Genomic DNA, 23,648 nt, shown 5'->3' with positions numbered 1-23,648 from the left:
GAATAGTTTTTAAAGACTGGTTGGTACGCTCCACCTTTCCTGAGGATTGAGGATGGTATAGGATATGAAAATGCCAAGGAATGTTAAGAGCCTTAGCTAGTGTCTGAGAAATCTGAGAGGTGAACTCTGGGCTATTGTCAGACTGAAGAGAAGCAGGAACCCCAAACCAAGGAATAATTCCTCAGGGAAGGAGGCCTGCAACTGTCTGAGCCCACTTATTAGGAACCGGATATGCCTCTACTCAATTTGAAAATGAGTCTACCATCACGAGGAGATATTTAACTTCCCTGAGGGTGGGCATATGGGTAAAATCAAGCTGCCATTCAGTCCCTGGAAGGGAACCTCTAGCCTGGTCGGTAGGAAAAGGCTGACTCCTGTACTTGGTATTTTCATGTGTTTTTTGGCAGATCACACAAGTGCAGTAATAGTTCTTAAAAACTGTAAGTCCTCAGAGGTGGGCTGCAGGTGAGCTTTTATGAATTGAGACAGAGCAAGATTATTAGGATGAAAGAGCTGGTGTAGATAGGAAAGAGTTTGTCTAGTGTCTGGAGTTCCCTATGAGGGTGTAGGCTGTACTGTATGGATTCCCTGTGGTGGGTGAGGTGAGAATTGGCCCAGGAGGGCCGCTGTCCTGGCTGCCTGGTCAGCCTGATTGTTTCCCCTAGAGATGATGGAGCTATTGGTCTGGTGAGACAAGCAGTGGACAATTCCTAAAGCCCTGAGGAGGTGGAAAGCCTCCATCATGGCCATTATTTGGCCTGAGTTAGATATAGATCCCCCTTTTGCAGTGAGAAGGCCACACTCCCTCCAAATAGCAGCATAGAAAGGAGGATATGAAAATCATATTTGGAGTCTGTGTAAACATTTAGAGATTGTTCCTGTGCCAGTTGGAAGGCACGGGTGAGAGCTATCAGATCAGCCTGTTGGTTAGCTGTGTGTGTGGGTAATGTCTGTGCCTCTATTATCTCAGTATCTGACACTATGGCATAACCCGCTTTATGGGTCCCTTCATATAAAAAGGAGCTGCCATCTGTATACCAGGTATAAGTAGCCTGAGGCAATGTGCTCTCCTGTATGTGTGAAGGGTGAGGTAACAGTTCCTCTAAGGTTTCAGTGCAGGAATGAGAAGGAGAATATTCAGCATTAGGTTGAGGGAGGAGGCTTGAAATATTGAGAGGTGAACAAGTCCAGAAAGTAAGTGTGACATCTTCTAGTAATGCCAACTGGAGAGAAAGAGCATGGGAAGGAGGTAAAGTTTGTAAGCCTTTATAAGTTAAAAGATGGGACAGATTATGATGAGAAAACACAATAATGGGTGACCCAAAGCTTAGCTTTTTTGATTCTCGAATAAGGAGCTCTGTAGCTGCTAAGGCACGGATGCAAGGTGCCCAGCCCTGACTGATGAGGTCTAGCTTCTTTGACAGATAGACTACAGGTGCAAAGGAGTGTCCCAGCTGATGTCCTAGAGTTCCCAGGGCAAATCCCTCCTTCTCTGCTACATAGAGGGAGAAGGAATGGGTTAAGTCTGGGAAATGAAGCACTGGGGCCTGAAGAAGAAGGGCCTTTTGGAGTTTTTGAAAAGGTTTAGTGACAGGATGGAGGAGAGGATCATGTAGCGAGCCCTAAGCTGCCTTGTATAAGGGGAGAGCAAGGAGAGAAAAAGATGGAACCCAAGACCGTAGGAAGCCAGCTATTCCTAGGAAATACAGAATCTCCTGTTTAGTAGAAGAGACTGTAAGGGGCTGGATTAGATGCTTTCTGTCTATAGTAATAGCCTTGTGAGTTGGAGTAATGGATAGACCCAAATAGGTGACCTGGGGAGTTGATAGCTGAACTTTAGAAGGAGATACCCTGTAACCTCGGCTGGATAAGAAATTTAGGAAAAACAAAGGTGTTAGTTTGGCTAACCTGTAAGGACAGGCTACAGAGTAAAATATCATCTACATACGGTATTAGTTTAGAGCCAGGGAGAGACAGAGAAAGCAGGACAGAGGCCGGAGCCTGACCAAATAGGTGTGGACTGTCTTTGAATCCCTGCGGCAGAACAGTGCAGGTCAGGGTCAGGGTCAGGGTCAGTCCTGGTGAAAGCAAAGATATTTTGAGACTGAGGACTGAGAGGAATAGAAAAGAAGGTGTCTTTGAGATCTAGAACTGAGAAGTGAGAGGTTCCCCAAGGGATAGTGGACAGGAGAGTATAAGGGTAGGCACTACAGGATGGAGGGGGACCACAGCAGAATTAATGAGCTGGAGGTCTTGAACCAGGTGGTAGGTTCCATTAGACTTCATTGTCCCATAACTGATGGCTAAGAAAGTCAGCATACAATATACTGCATCCTGATTCCAAGCATTTACCACCTTCTTGAAAGCACTGTCACAGCCCTTTGTGCAAAAACCACATAAATGGTATCTTACCTTGAAAAGCCATTTTACCATTATACCATGCTTGTTGATAAAGGATGGTGCAGGCCACATTAAATTAGTGATTTCCATGAATATGGGCCTAATGTTGTAAATCTCCTCCTGTGAAGAGAGTTCCTTTGTAAGAAATATTGCTCTGTTAATGTCCTAGTCCCTCCACTGAAAGACTTGCCTGGTTATAGGAGATGACTGCTTTAGTCTCCATATCCTGTATTGCTAAGAGACTTGGCTAGGGTCACCCACATCTATTCCTGGGAGTTTCCAGTGCTCTAGGTTTCTAGCTCATCACAGAGTTGTCCTCAGATTCCAATTATGTAAGTACTCTCCTTCATGTGACTGACCTAATCCCTGTGCATATATGTTACAGTGGTATAGCTTAGTCTTCTTGTGTGAATCCTAACAGTCTTATGAGGGGCTGTGTCTGACTCTGTTACCTGGTTCCTCCTTCTGATTGCCTCTTCTAGCATTGATAGAAGAGGAAGTGCCCAGTTTTACTGAAATTTATATACCATGGCTTTCTGATATCCATGGGAGGCCCAAATGTCTCTGGAGAGAAACAGGGAAGGAGAACTGATGTGTCTGTTGTGTGAATTGGGATGAGAGGAGGACTCTTGAAGAGGGGAGGGAGCTGAAACTGATTGTGATTAAAAAAGAAACACACACACACACACACACACACACACACACAGACAAAGAAACAATGCTGTCTGGAATACCATGATGGTGTGTAAGATACTCAATAAGGCACTCAATGTTAGGGTTGACATGTGCATTATGCTCTGGATAAGCAAATTCATAAAAAGGATATGTATGTATCCATTAAGCTGAAAGAATTTTTCTTTCTTCTTTTTAAGTTTCTTCCTTTTATTAAAAACAGATACTTTTCTCATACAATATATCCTGATCAATTTACCTTCCCTCTACTCATACCACTCCCTCTCACTCTTTGATCATATCGAGATCCACTTGATTTCTGTCTGTCATTTAAAAATAATGAGTTTCTAAGAGGTAACAACAAAAATAAAATGAGATATAATATGCTAAAACAAAAACCAAAATATCATAGGATCTAAGTGACAAAGTCCAAATAGGGTTGTGCATAAATAGCAATCCCTTAGAAGACATTCACAGAGCATCTAGATATCCTGTTTGGTTAATTCAGTTCCTCCTGCTTTCTATGTTCCTGAAGCACAAGTGATGGAGGGATTTACTAATTTCACTGCCAACTGGACAATTTTGATGTTTAATTTTGTCTTCTAATGCACATGATTCAAAAGAAATAACGTTTATCAATCCTCAGACAATTGTCTGTGGGTTTTTATTCACTCCACTCTTCCATCCTTTCTTTAGGGAACTTATTAATATTTTGGAGCACCAACTCATTTATACAACATATTACAAAAGACTTTCAATGTGTTGCCTTATCCGTGAACTAGTAAATAGAACTCTGCTTATAGATGCTTCTTTTGGTTTATTAGGTGAAGAGTACATTTAGAGGCTATTAAATTATTATGCTTTATAGAGAAAAGAGAAGGATTTCCTATCATCCTCATGTTCTCAGAACAGGGTAAGTAGCTGGTCAACTCACTGCACTAGGTACAGGTATTTATCAGAACAACACATCTACATAATTATTTACTGAGGATTAACTAGGACAGCAGAGGTACAGTAGCACAAAGCATAGAATCTAAACAGGAAACTTCATGTCTCAGTTAGTTGGTCAATTTGGAACTGAATACTTTAGTAAGATCATTAATTTTCTCAAAGTGAGAACTAAGCAGATTTTACTGGATGTGGACATTGCATTAATATGCATATATAGATGTATCATAGAAGCAAAGAATCTCTGAGACACAGACACTAAGCAAGGTAGAATCTACTGACTTCTTTTGGTTTGGAAAATCATGATGTCTCAATCATTTTGCTGGGTTCCCTCCATCATGGGATTTTGGCCCTTTCTCTACTCACTACACTGGGAATGCCATACTCTCATGTCGACTGTTAACACCAGTCTCAGTTGTTTTCATTTGAAAAGTTTCTTGCTTCATTCTTGTGACCAAAGAATCCGAAGAGGAGTTCATCCCTGAGCTCTTACTGCCTGTTGTTTTAGGTGAAATCATGGTGCCTACAGGTGCAGAAGAAAATCTATAAACATATTTTCCAGCTTGTTTTTCACCTGAACACAGGGCCTCAGATGCATAGCCCAAGGGAAGAAAGAGTTCCAGAATTCTCAGTGGCAGTGGAAGAGGTATAAGAAAGTACTCAGAGTGTGACACCTCTCTGGATTATTGTGACAGCCTCACCCATCAACAAAGTTAGAAGCACATATGGTCACAAACACTTGAGCTAAGTATAAACCTGCAGGACCCTGTGAGATCTGGATCCATCAGACTTATGTCTGAGCAGACATGTGTGTTGGTGGGATGTTTTCTTTTGGTTATTATTATCAGGATCTTGTTTGATCACAGTTATGCATACGCCTATAGCTCCTCTGAGTGTTATATCAGAATCAAAGAAGATTTTCACCATGAAGGAGATGTAACCATTGGTGCATTTTTCCCAGTTCATACTTTGTACACAGACAACAAAGTTCCACATCCTTATCTGCCAAACATTTACACTGACTTTCGCATACAGTAAGTGTTGTTGTTCATTTACGCTGTTTCAGATTTCATGTTACAAATGACCCAGGTGATATGTGTATTCAAGCTCCTATGCTTCTCATTTTTATCATGAAAAACCCTCTTCTAATCCAAAATTCCTTATTTAATTGTATGTTATTCTTCATTTATTTTCTATTTTCAAAAATGATACAATAAGTTGCTTGTTTGTTTATTGATTTTTGTTTCCAAATATGACAATTGAAATATTGGATCTTCCTTGGCCATGCCTTTACAGTCACATGTTTCTCATATTAGGTCTTCAGAGGGAGGTTGGTTTTATTAAAGTTTACCTTGCTCTTCAGGACACTCTAGAAGTCTATATGTAATCGTGTAAAAAGAGGTGATGCCACCAAAAGTTGTTACTATGGAGGTATGTGATGGTAGAGTAACAAGTTTGCATATACTAGATATCACTGATTTAGCAGTAAGGGTGTCAAATTTAGAAGTTGGCAATAGTTTCTTCTTGTCAAAACAGCTATGCCTGTCTTCAAAATTTTTTAGATAAATTTATTATTTACTAATCGTTTACTACCAGAAGCATTTTCTCTTTTACATGCCTTTCCATGCATTTCTAACAAGTTTTTAATCTGATTTTCATGGATGTGGTCATAAGACAAAGTGACAAGGTTGTAGCCACTTAGGGTTGTTTCTTACTAAGTCAGAAATAAAGTTAAGTTTGTGGTAGGGAAATATTTTTGTTTGAAAGAGTAATATGTATGTGTTTCTCACTTTCCATTACTCCCTCAAAATCTTCCGTTGTACAATACCTTTCCTAATTTTTTCACACATGTTGAGGAACAAGAAATGTATATATCTTAAAGCTAAAATTATTTTGTAAGGCTTCTGATTACATTCTTTATTACACTGAGAGAGTGCATATATGTTTTCAAAGAGGAAATATGTCTGCTTTCTAAGTTTCTTTGTCTTTTTCGTGCATATAATTTTACATGCCTAGAAATGATCATCTTAATTATCAAGATTACAAAACATCTTAGCTGTGGGCAGAAATTTTTCTTCACTACTTTGGTTTTTGTGTGGTCTAAATTTTTAAACAGATTTTACTTTAGGGCTATTATAACTATTCAGATGATATGATATACAAACCTAAAAGTATATATTAATTTCCAGATTAATGTAAGTTTTCTTTTGAGGCAACATGACTTACTCTAATGGAGTGCACATGATACAGACTTTACAAGACATTTTTACCTAAATTTTTGTGTGTGTCCATGGACACTCATGCCTCAGGTCTCACATGCAGGTGAGAGATCACCTGTGAAGGACAACTTAACCTCCCACCATGTGTGTGTCGACATCAAATTCATCCCATACTCAGTTCTAGGATTTTGCCCTAGGTGAACTAATTATTTTCCATATGATAAATCCTGTTATACATGGTGCCTGTTATCCTTCCAAATTAAAATTGTTACTGTCTCTAGAAATGTATGAGATGAAGAACATGTCTATCCCATTGTCTTTAAATTTTGGTTGACTAGTTTTATCAAAGTAGATTACCTCAAATCTCCAAACATTTCTTATGTTAATAATGTGACAAAAATCCATGTATCGTATGAATATTATCTTTACAATTTGGATGTTAGGAGTTTTTCCTCCTCTACTATAAATATATGCCCTTTTTTGAGCAGTTTCACACATCAAAATTGAAAAGCATTTCCTTGCAGCTTATTCTAAAATGCTTTGCAGTGGGATTCTTGTTTTAAAATTGTTTTATTACTTCATTTATTTTTGAAATTGTAATGTAATTGGAGTATTTCTCTTTTCCTTCCTTACCTCCAAACATTGTCACATAACTCTTCTTCCTCCCTTCCAAATTTATTGAATGTTTAAAAAATTATTAATACATAATCATAAGGGTGCGTATATACACACACACACACACACACACACACACACACACACACATATATATATATATATATATATATATGTGTGTGTGTGTATATATATACATGTTACTAACTACAAACAGACCAGTCTACATTAATGTACTCCTATGCATAGTTTTGAGGATGACCATTTGATATTGGATATTCAATGGTTTTGCTTTTCCCTGTAGAAGACTATTTCTCTGACTTTTGATTTCCTTAGTGGCCTCTAGTTCTTTGTCTAGAAATAAAACCCTATGATCTTTCTCCCAGCCACTTTTGAATATCTATTATTGTCTTCTTAATTCATATCATGTTCAGGCAGTCTTGTTCATGAAACTTTCAGGATAAGACATTGATTATAAAATGTAAAAATTTTCAAACAAATAACCTAACTTGGAATGGCCAAGATTTATCAACATTGCTTTTTAATGATAACAATAAATGCTTTCATTATCTTTTTAAGACAAATAGTTAAGAACAACACCACATAAATATATATATATTTATATATATAATACAATATAATATAATATAATATAATACTATATATATATACACACAATATATTTTTGTGGAATTGAAAAAAAGCAATAAAGAGATATAACTATCAATTTCATGGAGCATAACTCAGACAGTAAAGTCAGCTTTCATGTTTCCTCACAATCTGTCTTCCTTTTGTGTATTAGCAGTGAAAATATCTTGATGCCTATCTATATCATGATTCTGAGCTCTTCCCTCCACTGCTGCCTGTGGCCTAATAATCAATCTCTTCTTTCCATGAATTGAAGCTCTGTGGCCTTTTCTCTTCATATGGGCACAGTGAACTTTGAATGCTCTCTACATCCTTGTATGAAGGTCTATATGGACTACATTAGTTTATATGAAAGCCGTTCTTTGGTGTCCATTCTTTTGTATCCACTGTGCTTTGTTTATCCTCACTTTGTACTTTTCATTAGCATGGAGATCTTATTTGCTAGCTCCTCTTTTCTTAGGGTGTTTCACAAAGAATGTGTAATCTGCCATGGTATTTTACAACACAGCAAGAAACACACATACAGCTAATCAGATACACACTAGCCTACCTGGTGTAAGAATGTTTTTGGGGTTCTCACAGAAGTGAATACTGATGGCTGTCATTGTTAGCACTATGGGAATTCTTTTATTACTTAACTCAATGTGTCACTTGCAGAAATATATGTGTCTATCTATCACTGTATTCACATTCAGTAATAATTTGGACCATTTTAGACTGATTTTGTCTAATAAGATTAATAAATATTAATTTATCCAATGTCACTCTCATACCTAATGTAATTGAGTTAATAAATAATGACATATATGATTTCCAGTTGAAATTAGGCAATGCAGGAACAATAATTCCTACAACACATTCTCTGATTTCTATACCTTTCAATATGTCTGTCCATCTTCTACAGCAATCATCCAGGGACAATATTGTACATCATAGGTTACTAAAATATATTTATGAAAAGACAGAATCTTGTATTTTTATTTCTCACCATTTTTGCCAATTTTTATGTTTTTCATGTTGGTCAAAATTTTTAAAAATTAATGTCCATGAAATATATTAAAATCCAAAATCAATTTTAACTTTTACATAGGAGATAGGATTGAACTTTCTTGGGTATAACAATAGTGAATATCCAGATCACAACATTTACGTACTTGAGTGTGTTATAACTTTCATTGGTTTTGAACGCAGCTGAGTGCTCATTCTCAAAATCCTAATTTCATTTTTTTCTTTCTATTTCTTTCTTTTGGGTTCTGGGCAGATCCTCACTATGCTTCTGTGATATCTTGGGCTCCCTTTCTGTTTCTCTGAAGCCATTTTCCCTGCAATGTGGCTTCTCTATCTCTGTCTGACCTCCATGTTTGATGAACTCAAGTACTTAAGCATGGCTGTCTTTCTTCTCTCTCCCTTTGTCCTCTTCCAAGAAACTAATATGATGTACTCCACACCTATCTTAGTGCTTCTTCATTTTAAAAACCTAATAACAAATCATTCAAGCAGCAAAAATCCACATATTAGTATCATATATGAACTTGACATAATTTTTGATGTTCTATATATAGAAAAAACAGAGATCTAACATATACTGTTCAGATTTTGTGATTAAAGTTTTCATCCCCTTATCATTGCTTAGTGGTTGGAGGCTTTGAGCACCTCTTCTGTCTTTACATGGAAAATATAACAGGGATTATGAATATAATATGCTCATAAGACTACATACATGTAAGAAATTCTCAAAATGCATGCATCCTATGTGTGTACATATATACATATACATACATACAAACATACACACACACACACACACACACACACACACACACACACACACATTTAAATCTTTTTGTTAGGAAAGATAACTTTGTTTCCACTATTTTTCTTGGTTTCTACTATGAAGGACTTTTGTGCCCATTTCCCTTCCAGTACATGCCTTTACTTATCATTTTGGTGTGTCTGGCTGCTTTTTTAGTATTTAAATGCTTTCATGAATTAAGTGAGAACTTAAGTACAGTGTGTTTTGATTATATTCACTCCAGCTCCCACTCTTTCCATATGTGCTCCTTTATAATAACCCTCCTGTTCAACCAATTTGACATTTCTTCTTTTTCCCCAAAGAATCCTGTCTATGTTGTGGTATTACTCATAAAACTGGAGCCTTCTCTCGATTATGGTAAACCTACTGGAGTTCAAAGCTTTGATAATAACTGACTATCACAAAATCTATCAAGGACAAAATCCCCACGGCTAGTGGTGTGATTTCACACAAAACTCTCTTCTCTATGCTTGAGGTTTTTTTTTTCTAGCATGACCTTTTGCAGCTCTGGTGCCCCTGATACTATGCATTTGTATCTACAATTACTCTGTTCTTTCTGGAAAATAATTTTCTTTTAATTATCTACAACCTCTGGAAGAACACTGAGATTTTTGCCCCTGAGAATAATGTGTGTTCCTCATCTGAAGCTGAGCATTATCCAGTGCCTCATTCTCTCCAAAATGATCAGTTAAAGGTCTCTGTTAATTTACACCTACCAGCAGAGCTTTCTCTGAGAAAAATGGATCAATATTCTCATCTATGGTTTGAAAAATAAATTATTAGGAATCATGATAATTCTACATCTGTTTAGCATAATAATATTTTTTATCTCTCCTTGGGCTTATGGTCCCTTTTGTGTTCCAAATAACCATGCTATGAATGAGTTTCTTCTCATGGAACATGTCCATGATACAAACAGAAAATTATTTGAATATTCGTGTAACATTTCTTTTCCTATTGCATCAGAGGGCATGTCTTATTAGGTCAGGTATTTTTGCATCTTGCAGGGCTCATAACTGGATGATGTTAACTAATTTTTATTCCTGGTTTGATGTATACAATTTAGTGTTTAGGGTATTCACCAGAGGAGAATCTTGGAACATGATTTAAGCCAATAGAAAACCTTTCTTATCTAGCCTGCAACTATACTGGGTGATCAGAATCCCAGGGTAACATGGAGACTTTCTCAGGATGAGCTTTTAAGTACAAAAAAAAACACATGTTCTGTGTTAAAATACATCAGTTAACAAGAACAGTGAGCAAGAATTCAAACCACAGAAGCAAAAAGCAAGTTTAATACATTTAAAGTCTTTCTGAAAACTATGTGTGTTGTTTTCATTTCATCATTCTCTCTACTCATATTGTGGTGAATTAAACAGACTGTCAGCCCATTTGTTTGCTGTGCTTTACATCCTGAATGGCACTTCCACCATCCAGTCAGTTGTGCTAAGTTCTGGAGGCCTACTAAGGACTGGGGCACTGCTACATTCACCACTGTTCTTAGGGAATGAGCCAAATCATGACTATTGATTTTATGATCCAATCAGAATGAGAATTAGATTCCCACCCAGTGCTGATAGCAGAGTAGTTTGCCAGTGGGAGCAAACATTTTCACAGCCATGCCAAGAACTTCTCTAATATCTCCTGATCAGTTAGTAAAGAGAAACCAGGTTTTTCCCAAATCCATACATACTTTCCTGTATTTCATGAGAACTCTAAGCCTCTCCAATTTTGTAGGAACATTTCTGCAAAGAAATCTGTTCTTTTTTAAATTCAGAAACAGGAACTTTTAATGCCTCTAAGTTCTGATCAACATATCTACTTAGTTTGGAAACAATTAGATGAGCCATTGAATCAAACCATTTGCATATGTCCACCAAGTAGTCCCAGAGGCCCAATAATACTGCAAATTATATATATATAATGTTATAAATCATCCCATTAGGCTGAATATCAGCTACCCAATAAGGTAAAGTGTGCAGGTTAAATTTGGGATATTAGATTTCTTTGTCCCTTTTAATGTCTTATTGTTAATTAAGGCTAGCCCCAGTCACTATAAGTATGTCAGTCAATGGGCTGACAGTCTGTTTAATTCACCACAATATGAGTAGAGAGAATGACCTTGTAGGGTCCTTAACTGATTAGTTCCAGTGTCCCTTTGGCTACTCACTTGACACAGAGGATATCACTCTACTTAAGCAAGGTGAAATTGGTGGTGGACTTAGAAGTTGGCTGAGTATCTCAGATAATTCAGTGAATACCCTGTGTGGAGAACTGGAATGCCTTTAGTGACTTGATAAGGGAATGATTAAAGAGTTTTGTCAGCTGCTTGTCTCTGAGCCTTGGTAGAAGGTGGGGAATTCTTCCAAATATAATCTAATGGGTAGTCAATCCCTCCCTATATGGGAAACAGTAAACTGAGGCACAGTAAAGGAGGAAGCCTATCCACCTTTTTCTGGATGCTAATGAGAATTTTGTTGGAGTTTCATTTGATGTCCTGTTCATTCTTTCTGCCAGCTCAGAACTCTGAAGTCTAGATACACAGTGAAGTTTCTGTTCTATGTCTAAAGCCATAGCTATTATTTAAGAGGGTTTGAGTTATGAAAATCAGGATATTGTTGGACCCTATTGCTCAAAAACGATATCTTTAAGAAAGTTGCAAGTATTTTTCCCTTCCCCACCAAGGCAGATCTTGGTTGAAATCAGTTTTTCCAACGTATGACAGGGTGTTGTTCTTTCTTTTGGATCCCTTCCTGGGTAAGGACTCTCTGTTTCCGATTTATTTTAACACAATCCTGGTATATGGCTGAGATATACCATGCTTGTGTGTCACGTATAGGTATAACAAACATTGGTCTGAACGAATACGAAGGTTTTGTAGTACCCAGGGGAATAGCCTGGAAAAGATTTGTTACCAGAATCCAGCCAGTTATTTCTGAGAGAATGAACTTTTTCTCTGATACCTTCCATCAATACATAGTTGATGGAGAAATGTCTTTCTGTATACTACAAATATGTGTTGATATGATTGGTTGACAAATAAAGCCATTTGGTTTACGGCAAAGCAGCTTAGAGGCAGTGGGAAATTCAAAGAGACAGACAGGAAGAAGTCAGGGAGAGACACCAGTGAGCCACTGAAGGAGCAACATTTAGTGGGATGCGGGTAAAGCCACAGAATATGTGGTGATACATAGATTAATTGTTATGGGCTAATTTAAGATATAAGAGCTAGAAAGCAAAAACCTTGAGCCATGGCTATGCAATTATAATTAATATAAACCTCTGTGTGTTTACTTGGGGGATGCAAGTGGGAGAGATTTGCCCCAACTGCCATCAGGCCAGGACATAGGAAACGTCCTGACTACATATAGTTTTGTACGGACCATTTTTCTTTACCCTGCAGTCATAGGTAGCACTGTTTGTGGTATGTGTCATCAGAACATCAATATGTTTTAGTGTCAGCTGTCAGACAGTGAGTTAAACTGTGTGACCATGGAGGACAGCAATTTCTAGGGAAGCCACGTCGTCCATAGGAGGGCCAAGATTTTTTAATGTCCTTTTTTCCAGCAATAAGAAACCATTTTTCTCTATAGATCACACAGTTGACATACCCACTTGTAAAATCATATCAACTGATGGTCCATGTATATTTTAGTGGAGTTTCCTTTTCCCCATATGAGATACTGAGCTAGAACAATCAGTTCCTCTTCCTGGGATGAGGTTCCTGGTTTAGGCACTAATAATTTTATTAAAAGTATGTATTGCATCTCCAACATTCCTGGTTTCATCATTCATCTGGTGGCAGTCTTGTCTGAGCAGCTGTAGGTCATCATCAGGCAAGAGGGATAGCTTGATTGATGACAAACTGAACTCAAGTTGGGGCCAGGAGTAGAGTCTTGTACTGGGTCAAACAGTCGTTAAACAGTTGATGATTTTTTTCCTCAGTATGGCTACAGGGTCCAATCATTTGGATTGATGTATCACAGGGAATTTCCATGGTCCCAACATTTGGGTAAAACCCCTTTGTCTTTTGTGTCATGCATTGGCAATGAAAAGGTTTTGGGGCATCTGGAAGTTCTAGGGCTGGAGCCAAAATCAGAGATATGTTTAAAGCCTTGAATGTCTTTCATTTAGTCTCAGTCAAGATTAGGGTCTTAGTTCTCCTACTTGGTGCTTATGTATAGGCATTGCAGTTTCCACAAACACTGAAATACCCAGCTGCACCCAGGGATTCTGGGATCTGTGCTTTAGTCTTTGTAGTTGGAATCTGCAGTTCTGTGTGGTCTGTAATTTCCTCAGGTATGTTTTTATTCAATCTCTGCAGTTATAATTTTAAAATACACCAGTTGGTTCTGACCCTGGTATTTGCCATTGAGGAGATCAACAGGAACCCACATCTTTTACCAAACATATCTCTGGGATTTGACTTCTATAATGTCCCATACAGTGAGAAAAACATTCTTATGAATGCTCTTATTTGGCTCACAGGCCTGAGTAACCTTCAGAGTCTTCACTGTAATTATAACTGTTTAAAGGAGAGAAAGACAAGTGCTGTGATAACAGGACCATCGAGGGTAAAATCTGCCCATATTGGGACACTGCTTCAGCTCTACAAATTTCCACAGGTGAGGAGTTGTATGGGACAAAAAATGCAGATCTCCTTTGCTGACATTTCAGGTGTGTCCATAGGTAAAAAGTTATAATTGGATTAGTTAGATATCAATGACAATTGTCCAGACAATTGGAGATGGACCTCTATTTCAGTCACTGGGAAAAGAAAGGGGAGGTTGCAGTACAAAGAGGATTAATAAAAATAGAAAATAGGCCAGTCATTTTCTGAAAACTTCTCTCACAGAAATTTGTCTTCAAATCAGGGTGAATTCATCATTTTGCTACCATTTCCACCTGTTTCTGCAGAACAAGGATTGTGCATAATGCCATTATTCTTTCTCTTGTTTCCAATTTTTTTTTCTCTTCAGCTCACTGTTGGTCCTTTTGAGCCTATCTTCAGTGACCGAGGTCAATTTACTTCTCTCTACCAGATGGCTCCCCAAGGCACAACTCTGTCTCTTGCCATGGTCTCTTTGATGCTTCATTTTGGCTGGACCTGGATTGGGCTGCTTATGCCAGATGATCACAGAGGGACTCAGTTTCTAGCAGATATCAGACAAAATATGGAGAAAAATCAAGTCTGCATAGCTTTTGTTGAAATGATCCAAAGCACCTGGAATTCATTTTCATACAAATACTGGAAAAGTTTTGGCATCATCCAGGAAACATTGGCCAATATTATCATCATTTATGGAGACAATGATTTGTTACAAGGTTTAATGACAAATCTAGGGCAACAAATTTTGACAAGAAAAGTCTGGGTCATGACCTCTGAGTGGGATGTTACTAATATTGCTGATTATTTCTTGCTGGATTCATTCCATGGAAGTCTTATTTTTTCACAACACCATGAGGAGGTGGCTGAATTTAAAAATTTTATCCAAACAGTTAATCCTTATAAATATCCAGAAGACAATTACCTTTCTAAATTGTGGTTTTTGTTCTTCAAGTGCTCATTTTCAGAGCTTGATTGTCATCTTTTGGAGAACTGCCAACCCAATGCTTCCTTGGAATTACTGCCTAGACATATGTTTGACATGGTAATGAGTGAAGACAGCTACAATACATACAAGGCTGTCTATACTGTCGCCCATAGTCTCCAAGAGATGAGTCTTCATCAAGTACAAATGCAACCATTTGGAAATGGGGAAAGATTGGTGTTCTTCCCCTGGCAGGTAATATTCCTTCCATTGTATTAGAGCATCAACAATGTGAAATTTTGACAGTCTTCAGAGGCACCAAACTAGGTATTACATGTTTCAGAATGTTACATATAGTATATGTATGTATACATTCATATACGCATGTGTGTGTGTGTATTTGTGTGTGTGTGTGTGTGTGTGTGTGTGTGTGTGTGTGTGTGTGTGTGTGTCCATCCAGAGGAGATTCTTCACGTGTTATCCTATCTTCCATGTCAGTGCAGATCTTTCTGTTCATGTTGCTGAGGAAAAAGGTGCTAGTGGCAAGGAGGAAATGATTTTAATGAATATAAAAATTGTGTCACAAATATCTGCACAATGTTTTCATTGTAATGATTACACCAGAAACCTAAGAATTTTCTTAGTGAAACAATGAAAGCTCATTATCCCAAGTTGATAGTACATAAATAATTTCTCTTAACTACTATTCAGTCATAAGTACCCACATTATGCTCAATGAACTTTGGGATGAACCCTGTGTGTAAATGGGTATAGCTCTCTTTTAAATAAATTGGGATTTGCTTCAATCAATACTCACCGATTCCATTCCTAAGTTTGTATAGAAGATGTTCTTGAAGCTGTGTGTTCCACAGATGTAGAATTGTATCCCATTTACATAGGTCACCATTGCTGATCTTCAATCATACCTACATTATTATCGTGTCCTACACCACAGATAATGAACATTGAGAGTTATTTTATAATCCATTGGTGGTCAAACTCTCAGAACTACATTAAAACATATTCCTGCATCACTTCCAGCTTCATCCTTTCTTGAGGAATATCTACATGGGAGCCAATATGGCTTTAGAATGGAAACAGAAGTTAGATGATGATAAGTATGATATTCTCAACTTTTGAAATTTTCCAAAGGGTCTTGGACTTAAAGTGAAAGTAGGAAATTTTTTTCCCAATGCTCCACAGAGTCAACAGTTAACTTTATCAGAGAAGATGATACGATTGCCAGAAAGATATTCAGAGGTGGGTTATATATTATCTCAATGCATTAAACTTATCATAATAATACAAATATATCCTCCAATATAACAACTTCTACTTTTGAAATTAAATCCCAATGCTATAAAATTTCCAATAGTCAAAGACAAAAAAATAACTACTAAAAGACAGTGCTTTATAATCCCCTGATTATTTAAAAAGGACTTTTTAAGCTTTAAATGTCTGCTAATATTCAGTGATGCATGGGTAAAATTTTGTCAATTTGAAACAAATTAAGTACACCTGAGAAGTGGTATATGTAATCCTCATAATATCTCAAAGGACACTCTAATGTAGAAAATCTCTACATTCACAACAGAAAACTGAATAAGTTATAGTTTCTTGCTATGATCAAACACCATCACCAGAAGTGACTTTTGGAAAAAAGAGTTTATCTGACTTATGGTTTTGGAGTTTTGAGTGTCCTTTATACTCAGGAGGCATGCCAGTGTGTCGCATCTGTGGAGAAATGGGTAGGAAGCTGAAAATAAAATGTCTCAGTCCACACACTGGAGGCAGAGAGCGAATACTGAAATTAGGTGAGGATCATAAATTTTCAAAATCCCCAAACACTGAAATAATTCTGCCAATAAGTCTGCAACTCTCAAAGTTGCAATAACTCTCAAGATAGCACCACCATTGAGCAAATATATAGTCACATATCTGAGTTTATAATTGCCACTTTTCATTCAAACCAATACACAATGTCTCTATTAGAATTCCTTTACTGTATCTAAAATTTGAGTAGTTTATCTTGATTCCATGCTTAAAATTACAGAAGATAAACAGTTATCATTTCGTTTATCCACCCCTTGAATTGAAATACTATAGCATGCATGTGTTTATGTTATTACTTTTTCTGCTACTGAAGATACATACATACCTAATGTAACTTAAGCAAGTGTTTCTTGTGGATGATATTATGAACCTTCAGCCCTTATCTTTCGAAATTTATTGCTCTAGGAGCATGAGGTTCCAGATGACATCATATTCTCAGTCAATAGAAAAAAAGTGAATACAATGAATAACCTTTTTCTCATTCTTTTTTTTTTTTTTTTTTTTTTGGTTTTTCGAGACAGGGTTTCTCTGTGTAGCTTTGCGCCTTTTCCTGGAACTCACTTGGTAGCCCAGGCTGGCTTTGAACTCACAGAGATCCGCCTGGCTCTGCCTCCCGAGTGATGGGATTAAAGGGCGTGCGCCACCAACGCCCGGCGCCTTTTTCTCATTCTTAATTCTGAGAAAACAGCCTACAGAATGATGATGCTCACTCTTAGAGTAAATCCTTTAAACTTTTCTTTAGAAACACTCACAGGGATGCCCAACAATTTGTTTACATGGTGATTATAAGTCCTATTAAGTTGACAAGCAAGACTTATGATCATAGTGGAAATAAAAGTTTCTTAATGCATTAGAAAGCAAGCTCAGAGACAAGATCTATCTGGAAGGACCACGTGACTTTTTATGTCATGTCTTCTATGACCTCCGTGCATCAAAATTGTCCCTACCTCATTATGATCAAAACTGTCTAATAATGGGATAATCCTCAGACCAATTTTGCATAGATCACAGATGCTCATATTCCTTTTCTTCTTTTATAGGAATAAAACTTGCAAATTAATTATGTGATACTAAAAATATTATTGAGACTTTCTTTCCTTTTTTGTGACAGGGTTTCTCTGTGTAGCTTTGTGCCTTTCCTGGAACTCACTTGGTGACCAGGCTGGCCTCGAACTCACAGAGATATGCCTGGCTCTGCCTCCCGAGTGCTGGGATTAAAGGCGTGTGCCAACCCGCCCAGCTTGAGACTTTCAATAAACCATGAGAATTTGTTAACTTGGCTCCATTTTCTCTCAGATTCCTCATTCTGTGTGCAGTGACAGCTGTGGTCCTGGATTCAGGAAAATTTCCCTAGAGGGCAAGGCTGTTTGCTGCTATGATTGCACTCCTTGTGCAGACAATGAGATTTCCAATGAGACAGGTAAGAATAAATCTTCCAGGAATGGTTCCACATTTCTATAGGATTCTGCATTATCTTAAAACCTGAAAAATATCTAGAAAGAAGTCAGAAAAATGTATTTCTTCTCTTTTTTAGGATATGAAATGTGCATCACTATGTCTTGAAATAGTGCAGAGTAGGCACAGAAATTTATAATTGATTTACATCTATGATGAATTTTAGCTATTGTTTCCTGCAGGAAACACCTTTTCTCTGTACTAATCAATATGCTTTATTTCCCCACATAATTTAACACACAGTAATAAAATACACAAATTGGATGTTTTCCTAACTGTATTTTAATAATGATTAGAACTCACCTAAATGTAGGATAGGTTATTTTAATGATTCTTCCCAGCAAGAACAGAAAATTAGCAATTTGTGTTTAATATCCCCACTATATAATTATTGACTGTAAAGCATAACTAAAATTTCAATTTTCCTTAATGAATAGGATTATGTCCATTTTTATGCTCCAATTCTGAGAAACCATATATAAAACAATATCCTCAAAGGAGTTCCAAGGGTCTGTTACTGAGAGTTGTCCCAAGATATAAGAGCTGCAATGGAATATAGAATCTCCATTTAGAAGAAGAGGTCCTGAACATATTCACAGCATATTTCATTGGGAAGAAAAAATCTTTAAAAGCTCGTATTTCCATACCTAATACTAAATTTTTGACCAGGTTTATTTCAATTTTGAAATTTTGAAATGTTTTCTACTCTTTGAGATTTTCATACTATGTATTTGGATCATATTCATACCCTCCCAAATCTACCACTTTCCGACATAACTTCTTTAGCCTACAGAATGGGAAAAGATCTTCACCAACCCCACATCTGACAGAGGACTGATATCCAGAATATATAAGGAACTCAAGAAATTAGACATCAAAATGCCCAACAGTCCAATTAAGAAATGGGCTATAGAACTAAACAGAGAATTCTCAACAGAGGAAACTCAAATGGCCGAAAGACATTTAAGGAATTGCTCATCATCCCTAATCATCAGGGAAATGCAAATCAAAACAACTCTGAGATACCACCTTACGCCTGTCAGAATGGCTAAGATCAAAAACACTGAAGACACCTTATGCTGGAGAGGATGTGGAGCTAGGGGAACTCTCCTCCACTGCTGGTGGGAATGCAAGCTTGTACAACCACTTTGGAAATCAATATGGCGCTTTCTTAGAAAACTGGGAATCAATCTCCCCCAAGATCCAGCTATACCACTCTTGGGCATATACCCAAGAAATGCTCAACCACACCATAAGAGCACTTGTTCAGCTATGTTCATATCAGCATTGTTTGTAATAGCCAGAACATGGAAACAACCCAGATGCCCTTCAACTGAAGAATGGATAAACAAAATGTGGTACATATACACAATGGAATACTACTCAGCAGAAAAAAACAATGGCATCATGAGGTTTGCAGACAAATGGATGGATCTAGAAAAAATCATCCTGAGTGAGGTAACCCAGACTCAGAAAGACAAACATGGTATGTACTCACTCATAGCAGGATACTAGACATGAAACAAGGATGAATTGTCTGCTACTCACATCACCAGGGAGGCTACCCGGAAAACAGGACCCCAAGAAAGACACAGGGATCGCCCAATGACAGAGAAATGGAATGAGATCTACATGAACAGCCTGGACATGAGTGGGGGTAATGAAAGGCGAGGGTCGAGGGAAAGAGAGCTTGGGTGAGCGGGAGATCCCAGCTGGATCAACAACAGAGAGGGAGAACAAGGAATAGGAGACCATGGTAAATGAAGACCACATGAGAACAGGAAGAAGCAAAGTGCTAGAGAGGCCCACAGAAATCCACAAAGATACCCACACAACAGACTGCCGGCAATGGTCGAGAGACAGCCCGAACTGACCTACTCTGGTGATGGGATGGCCAAACACCCTAATTGTTGTGCTAGAAACCTCATCCAACTACTGAGGGATCTGGATGCAGAGATCCATGACTAGGCCCTGGGTGGATCTCTGGGAGTCCAATCAACGAGAATGAGGAGGGTTTATATGAGCGAGAATTGTTGAGACCAAGGTTGGATAAAGCACAGGGACAAATAGCCAAATGAATGGAAACACATGAACTATGAACCAATGGCTGAGGGGTCCACACTGGATCAGGCCCTCCGAATGGGTGAGACAGTTGATTGGCTTGATCTGTTTGGGAGGCATCCAGGCAGTGGGACCAGATCTTGTGCTCATTGCATGAGTTGGCTGTTTGAAACCTGGGGCCTATGCAGGATTGTTTGGCTTGGCCTGGGAGGAGGGGACTAGACCTACCTGGACTGAGTCTACCAGGTTGACCTCAGTCTGTGGGGAAGGCTTTGCCCTGGAGGAGATGGGAATGGGGGGGGCGTTGGGGGGAAGATGAGGGGGACGGGAGGGGGGAGAACAAGGGAATCCGTGACCGATATGTAGAACTGAATTGTATTGCAAAATAAATTAAAATAAATTAAAAAAAATTAAGAAAAACTCATTGAATTCAGTTTCTGCTACCCAAATACTCTTTGGAGTGCAATCACGGATGGAATATGGACTAATTCCTACTGCCACATTCCTAAAGTTTAAAGTGTCTTTCCATTATAACAGCTATGAGGTCAAATAACTTCTCAGTTAAGTGTAGTTTTTATGCCAACTCTCAATACATAATGATATTTGGTCTGCCCTGAGGTTTCACATGTTATATGCATGGTGTCAAACCTCAAATTTATATATTCAACTGCCCAGCTGTGTCTTCAAGTTTCTACTCCCTTGAAGTATTTCAGGACCTCTGACTTTTACATTCTTTCTGCAAATTCTTTTATGGATTTCCCACAATGAGATGTAAAAGACTGTGCCCTCAAGCTTTTATTTAAAAAAACAAAACTTTTAGTGAATATGCATGCACAAATTCACACACACACACACACACACACACACACACACACACACACACACTCACATTGTCGTTTTTCTTACATGTATCATTTGCCTTTAGTAAGGAATGTTGTTATACATGTTAGTCCTCCATTAAAACTTAGAAAACTAAAACAAAATGAACACATCCACATAAAAGAGAAGGAAATAACAGAGCCTGAGTTTATATTTTGAAAGTAGGTCCTAAGAACAGATATAACAATGTGTCACGATAGCTGAAGGAAACATTATTTACAAGGTATATAGAAATAAGTTGTATTCTACTAAAGTGAGTTCAATAATATGTTAATAAAATTTGTCAACAAAATAAAATTGAAAATATGGTGATTAGTTTCTTTGTAAAATCATAAAAAAATGACAATGGAAATCTAGCGTGCATTAATCACTGTTCTTGTACTTCAAATACTATAAAACTGTTTAATTCATACCCTAAAACTGTCTCAATAGTTCTAACCTTTCCCCAGTTTGAATGACGACTATTCACTAGTGCACTAGTCAAGCCTGTAACAATGGAGTAATGCCTATTCAGTAAAGCTTCCAGAGAGAAGAGTCAATATTAGAAAACAGGAAGCATTTTATAATGATAAGAAAATTGAGACCCTATGTTTAAGAAGAGTATTTTTATGAAAATAATTTCAAGAGCATACTCCCTCTTTTGCACTAATCAAATTAATATTGTGGTATGACTTATGATGTGGTTTCAGAAATAAAGTATGTTTATGTATTGTAATTCAGTATTCTAATAACTTCCAAAAGAGATACACCAATAGCACAAGAGCCTGAAGGTATATAAGAGAGAAAACTGTAAGGTGTATTTAATTTACATCACTATAAAGAAGATGGGTTGTATGAGAAGCTACTAGTAATTGATAACTACTACCAAAAGAGGAACATCACTTTTTCTTTAAGGTTGTGGACTCTGAAATGTTGCCCATATTCCAGTTGTTGCCTCCATAATATGTAAATACTAGCATCACTGAATAGACTCAGTGAGTATTACAATGTAAAAAGAAGAGACAAGAGAGCACATTAAGTTGGGAAGTAAAAGGGGGAGAAGTTGAAGAATGGAGCAAGAAGAAAGAGTGCTGAGTTGGCTCAACACACTTTATAAGTTCACATGAATAATATCTGAAATATCAGATAAGGAAGTTGGGTGGTATAAATATGAAAACATTCACTACAGAGTTTGTGTTTCTTTGTCCCTGAGAAAACAGGAAAGTGATATAGATAGTAGTTCTGTCCAAAAGTACAGAAAAAATGACTGAGAATAAAAGGGATAACTTCAGCTTGGATTAAATCTCACCTCATTTCTGATCAGATATGGAAAAGTGCATGAAGTGTCCAGAGAGTCATTATGCAGAGACAGAGAAGAAACACTGCCTCCAGAAAGCTGTGAGTTTTCTTAACCATGAGGATCCCTTGGGGATGTCTCTCACAACCATAGCTCTGTGCTTCTCTGTACTCACAAATGTGGTTCTTGGACTCTTTGTGAAGCACAGAGACACTCCAATTGTCAAAGCTAATAATAGGACCCTTAGTTACACATTGCTTATCGCACTCACTGTCTGTTTCCTATGTTCCTTGCTATTCATTGGCCGTCTCAACACCACAACCTGTATCCTGCAGCAGATCATATTTGGAGGTGCTTTCTCTGTGGCTCTTGCCACTGTGTTGGCCAAAGCTATCACTGTGGTTATTGCCTTCAAGGTTACTTTTCCAAGGAGAGTGGTGAGGTGGTTAATAATATCCAAGGCTCCGAACTTCATCATCCCCATATGTACTCTGATCCACCTTGTCCTCTGTGGAATCTGGCTAGGGACCTCTCCTCCCTTCCTTGACCAAGACTATCATGCTGAACATGGACATATCATCCTTGTGTGTAACAAAGGCTCAGATTTTGCCTTCCATGGAATACTGGGATATCTCTGCTCCTTGGCACTTGGTAGTTTTACAATGGCTTTCATGTCACGAAATCTGCCAGACACATTCAATGAAGCCAAGTTCCTGTCATTCAGCATGCTGGTGTTCTTCTGTGTGTGGATCACATTCCTCCCTGTCTACCACAGCACCAAGGGGAAAGTCATGGTGGCTATGGAAGTCTTCTCTATCTTGGCTTCTAGTGCAGCCCTCCTTGGCTTCATTTTTGTCCCTAAGTGCTATATTATCTTAATAAGGCCAGATATGAACTCAGTTCATCATATCAGGAACAGGCCACATTCTAGAAGGAATAACCCTGTCAAAACCTAATTTAAAACTCAACATAGTTCTCATATTAAACATGATTTCACAATGAAGTCCAGTTGATCTCTACTGAAAATATGTGTTATGCAGTTAGTGTAAGGGTTTGATCCATTGTGCTTTTACATGGTCGTCTGATTATAGAAAAATTTCTGTCTACAGTCATCCAATTGTATTAGAGCCTCTTTGTACTGGAGCTATTGGAGTTATCCACACTTGAAATCCAGTTTGTATTTTCATAAGAGCAGGACCTCAGTATGTATCTGGGCTTGTCTGAAACCTTCTATAATATAGACTGCTAAATTCATGTTTATTTAAATTGCTTGAAAGCATCAAGTATATTCTCTTTTC

General features: G+C 37.8%; 1 pseudogene; it reads left to right on the top strand.

The window, feature by feature from the left end:
* Positions 1-667: 667 nt before the first annotated feature.
* LOC128124297 (vomeronasal type-2 receptor 116-like) lies at positions 668-23,306 on the top strand (annotated as a pseudogene).
* Positions 23,307-23,648: the final 342 nt, after the last annotated feature.

This window comes from Peromyscus californicus, unplaced genomic scaffold (assembly GCF_007827085.1).
Source record: "Peromyscus californicus insignis strain IS unplaced genomic scaffold, ASM782708v3 Scaffold_4__1_contigs__length_199733344, whole genome shotgun sequence".
Classification (NCBI taxonomy): Eukaryota; Metazoa; Chordata; class Mammalia; order Rodentia; family Cricetidae; genus Peromyscus; species Peromyscus californicus.
This window is presented reverse-complemented; position numbering and strand designations above follow the sequence as displayed.